Source organism: Octopus bimaculoides, chromosome 2, assembly GCF_001194135.2.
Source record: "Octopus bimaculoides isolate UCB-OBI-ISO-001 chromosome 2, ASM119413v2, whole genome shotgun sequence".
NCBI lineage: Eukaryota > Metazoa > Mollusca > Cephalopoda > Octopoda > Octopodidae > Octopus > Octopus bimaculoides.
This window is the reverse complement of record NC_068982.1, coordinates 61,261,053-61,266,391: the sequence shown is the minus strand read 5'-3', so window position 1 is coordinate 61,266,391 and position 5,339 is coordinate 61,261,053. Positions and strand designations below refer to the sequence as shown.

At 34.0% G+C, this 5,339-nt stretch overlaps 1 protein-coding gene across 2 annotated transcripts in view; it reads left to right on the top strand.

Annotated features, from left to right (window-relative positions):
• The window catches only part of LOC106869440 (probable 28S ribosomal protein S16, mitochondrial), a 457,459-nt gene that overhangs the window by 236,224 nt on the left and 215,896 nt on the right, over positions 1–5,339 (top strand). For both annotated transcript variants that reach the window (XR_008266939.1, XM_052977318.1), the window contains one exon: positions 692–737. The gene's annotated coding sequence lies outside the window, so the exon portion shown is untranslated. The remainder of the gene's footprint in view (positions 1–691; positions 738–5,339) is intronic.

Below are 5,339 nucleotides of genomic sequence, written 5' to 3'. Positions count from 1 at the left end.
TAGCATGAGTTGCTTCTCCAACATACTGAAAATTTAGAAATAGCAGTCAAAGAACTACTGATTCCAAACTACAAATTTTTTTCTCTAACGGATGGTGATATTTATGGCACACAGAGGACAAAAACAGAAGAGAAAAGCAAAAACAAACCTGCCTTTAGTTAATTGAGTACGATGTTTCACGGTTAAGAGTATGAAGGTACTCTATTCCGATCTTCAGCCCAATATTCGAACATAAAATACACCATTTTGAGCGTGGCTGTTGCCAGTACCGCCTGTAGAAACTCTGCCAAATCAGATTGGAGCCTGGTGTAGCCATCTGGTTTCACCAGTCCTCAGTCAAATCGTCCAACCCATGCTAGCATGGAAAGCGGACGTTAAACGACGACGACGACGATATATATTTTAGATTTGTTCTAAAGGAATTTTTTTGTTTTAACCTTAGTAGCAATCCTGCTACTTTGTCAATAGTAAGTAGTGTGAGTTCCACTTCATAATCCTTCTGAGTTGTTGCTCTGAGGTTTATAATTACAAAATTATTATAAAGGAAAACAACTTTCATGTACAAGTAATTGTGTACTGTATTTTGTAGGTTTTCTTGTATATATGAGAGTGAGTGGGTTAATGTATGTGTGTGTGTGTGTGTAAAACAGTTCTGTATAATCTTCATTTGTACAAACATTCTATTTTACAGGAAAATTGGTGAACACTTCTAAAGCATAAAGGAAAATAAAATTGAGGTATGTGAAAATTAAATAAAATTTAACTAATATAGAAAATTAAGTAAAAATTAATTAACATAAGGAGAATTAACTGTTAATGATGTAATATATTATTTTATGGTTGAAGTACAGTGATAAAGTCACAACTTCAATGATTAAATAGGATAAAGAATAAAAAGTTTTGAATCGTACAACAACGCACTATAACACAAAAAAATGGACTATATATTTGTTGTAATTTAGTTATCTATAGTCCGATGATATTTCGGAATACAATTCCTTCTGCAGATCTCCCTAGATGGAGTCTCTGCTATAAACTGTTTACTAACGGCTTTTCTTTTTCTTTTTTTTCTTTTTTTTTTCCTCTGGAAGTGTCTCAGTAGTGGTCTCATGAAATAGGATGTTTTCTGTCATTGACTTTGTTATATTGCTGTAGGTTGTTGTTTGGAAATAAATCACCGTTGTTATATTTTATCTTTTACTTGTTTCAGTCATTTGACTGTGGTCATGCTGGGGCACTGCCTTGAAGAATTTTTTTAGTTGAATGAATTGACCTCAATACTTAACTTGCTTTCAAGCTTGTTACTTATTCTATTGGTCTCTTTTTGCTGAACTGCTAAGCTATGGGGGTGTAAACCCACTAACACAGGTTGTCAATCAGGAATGGAGTACAAGCACGCACACACACACACGCACACACACACACACACACACACACACACACACACACTTCTTTCAGTTTCCGTTTACCAAATCTATTCACAAGACAATAGTAGAAGACTTGGCTTGAGACAATAGTAGAAGACACTTGCCCAAGGTGCCACACATTGGGAGCAAACCCAAAACCATTTGGCTGGGAAGCAACCTTCTTACCACACAGCCATACCGGCACTGATATGTAAATAAGCAGTGATAAATTGCTTTTGTGGTTACATATATGGCATATGAATGGCAGTATAACGCACAGTCAAATTATATATAAAATGTTTTAAGGTGTGGTTAAGGAGTTCTCTTTCCAACTGAATAGTTTCAGGTTCAGTCCCACTGTGTGGTACCTTGGGCAAGTGTCTTTTATTATAGTCTCAGGCTGACCAATGCTTTGGGAGTGAATTTGGCAGATGGGAACAGTGTGAAAGCCTATTTTGTGTGCCTGTGTGTGTGTGTATCTAACAATGGCTTAGCTGGTTGAAACTTTGAAGTCACTCCCAACACCATTTTTGTATAAGAATGATAAATTTGTATTCTACAAAAGTAAAGAGTAACACATCAGATTAATGTAAAACTATTTTTGTTATAACTGAACATAGAAACAAACATTAATATATGTGTGTGTCTTCCCATTGCTAGACAGCAGTTATTGGTTTGTTTATGTCTTTGTAACTTAGCAGTTCAGCAAAACTTACTAATAGAGTAAGTACCAAACTTAAAAAGGAAGTACTGGAGTCAATGTCTTTGACTAAACCTTTCAAGGCTGTCCCAGCATTGCCAGAGTCCAATGAATAAAACAGAGAGAGGATAATAGATAAAAAAATATACTAAGTTCTTACTAGTGGTTTGTATACTGCTTGTTGTGTTCTTCTAGAAGACCATTGTTTAGGCCAAAGTTAACTCTGATCACAGAGACTCATGATCAAAGGGGGTCTACCCATGAACATACAGCTGCTATGCTTAGCAGGTTGAGTAACTATGTAGAAGCTTCCATGTTTTCTTGAACCTAAAGATTAGAGCAATAATGTAAAAGTGGAGATTTCTCTGAAAACCAAGTAAAAGTTATGGTTGCTGCAAATTATGCTTCATTTTGATAGCTAAAAACCATTATTATGTGTGAGATAGCCAGTTAATGGAATGTGGGAATAAAATTTCCTAAACTGGCAATCATTGCGATTTCTTGTATTCTGAGGTGTTGATTTCATTTCTGCCTCACTATGAATTCTACTATACTTTATTAATATGCCTAGATACATAAACGAAATGAAACCTTTCAAAAGCAAATTGTTATTGAAGTATCAAATGTAATAAACGAGAAATAGGTGATTGATTCTTACTGGTCTACATAAGTGAAAGTCAGTTCACTAAAAAGACAAAAATGAGGTATGTTGATGTATGTCGTAGAGAATATATATATATATAACATTTGGAAGTAAGGTCCATTATTCCCTGATGAAGAGACATGTCCAAAACATTACATAGCTATTCTTATCACAGCACACTACCATGCTTTACTAGATTTTGAGCTAAAATGGGAGCCTCATATAGTTACTTGAGATTGCTAGAAATAATAGCCAAATGAATCTCAAACCCTACTCTCCTATCATTCTAAAAAGAAGGACACTTTGGATAATCTAGTACTAGGTACACTGTTAGAAGCAAGAAGATGAAATGGTCATGGTTGTAACCCATCTTCCATCATAATTCCTTGGGATAAGGACTGTTCTGGGCTTAATCAACAACTATGAGCTTTTAACTATGATTGAACTAACTTTCTCTGTATTCAAACTAGTTTTCATTGTATTTCATAGTCATTACATTACTGAAAAAAATAACGATTGTATGGACAGTGGCATTCTTTTAATATTTTGTTGATCAGTTTCTATTTTCTAAATTCTAAAGGGCTTGGCAAATTCATCATCTAGTGAACTGTTTATAATTATTTTAAGAAAGCAAGTTATTTATATTTCTCTCTATTGAAAAAAAAAATTGGTTTTCACATAATATTAAATCAATTTGTGGCTTGTAGAGAAAATCTGATAGGTATATTTCCAATTTTATCTAATTAGTTGTCATAATCACCTGCATTTCATTCAGGATGTCTAAGAATTAAAATAAATGAAGCTCTTTACAAAGGGAAGCCATTTTTAGAAAATGTGATTTTTTTTTTTTCCTGCTTTGCAAGTTCTATTTATGCAGTATTTTTTTCTTTTAAATAACTTCTTAAAAGTTATCATTGTTGATTACATCTCATTTGAATTGAAGGCCTGAACACTAAATCCATCTGAGTGTTTTAATGGTAATTTAACATTGCTCAGTATTATGCCTTTTGATTTTCTGAAGTAAATAACTCAGAAGGCTAGACAACTCCAAAACCTGCTGATATATTGCATTTTCTGTAGCTTCTTTCCTTCTGGAAAGTAGCTACAAAAAATAGTCTCTCTGAAAGCTTTCTCCAATAGGGGTCTGCTACAAACCTCTTAAAACACTAAAACCCATATGAATTACTTCGGAAGCTTGTTCCATTAATGTATGTATCTATCCTGTATCATTATGTAGTCTGTGGCCCTGTCTTCCTTTCCTTAAGAACAGAATTCAAATGAAGTTTATGATACCCTGCTAAAAACCAAGTTGGTATACAAGCTTTGTCTAGTTCTTAACTTCTATAAAGATACTGTATTTTCTGGCATAAAAGTCAAACTTTTCAGACAAAAATTTACAGCCAAAACAGGTAGATCGACTTGTACACAGAGATGACTTTGGGGGTCCAAAAATTCCATGAGAAATGCAACAGGATTTGGAAAGACAGTGATATGATGTTTGAATGCTTACATGCTTGATTCAGTGGTTGGTGTGTCGGGCTTTGTGTTGTGTTCTTGAGCAAGTCGCTTTAGCTCATGTTGCTCCAGTTCACTCATCCGTAGAAATGAGTTGCAATGACACTGGTGCCAAGCTGTATCAACCTTTGCTTTTCCCTTGGACAACGTAAGTGGCATGGAGAAGGGAGACTGGTATGTATGGGTGACTGCTGGTCTTGCATAAACAACCCTGCTTGGACTTGTACCTCAGAAGGGAACTTCCTAGGTGCAATCCCATGGTCATTCATGACCAAAAGAGGTCTTTACTTTTTCACCCTTTACCCAGTATGTTTAAAAATATGGTAAAATGAAATAAAATGAATAACAAATCAAAAAGATATTCTATCCTTTATTGGGTGGAGTGGAGTAAAAGTTGAACTTCCTTTATTTTATATTAACAGGAGAAAGAATATATAAATAATTATACATTTAACATACCGCTTGGAATATTATATTTAATGTTTTACTTTATGAATTATTGAAATCCAATTAAAAATGGTGAATATTAAAATGCATCAATCCTTCTGAAAATGTGCAAATTACAAGAATATTTGTCTCTACTAACTACTTCCTTAATTTTTCTTTTCCATAAGCATTCTTTTTCTTATCTTTTAATCCCCAACTCTTTCTGCTAATTTCTGTCTGTCTCTTTCACACAGAGAATCAACACAAAATTAATATCGTATACAGAAGAAATTATTCTTTGTTGTTGGATCATCTCTGGCAATACAACAGTGATAATGCATGGGTGCTGTCACATAGACTCACCAAACAAGCTTCAATTTGTACACACACACACACACATATATATATTTGTTTTTTGCCAGTTCTTTCTGACTCATGGGATTTTTACTGCATACTGGTGATTTGATCTTCTTTCTGACACTATGCTGACTTTTTCTTTCTTTCTTTCTCTCTTTCCCTCTTTCTTTCTTTCTTTCTTTCTTTCTTTCCCTCTTTCTTTCTTTCTCTCTTTTTTTCTTTCTCTCTTCCTTTCTTTCTTTCTTTCTTTCTTTCTCCTTTTTCTTTCTTTCTCCTTTTTCTTTCTCCTTTT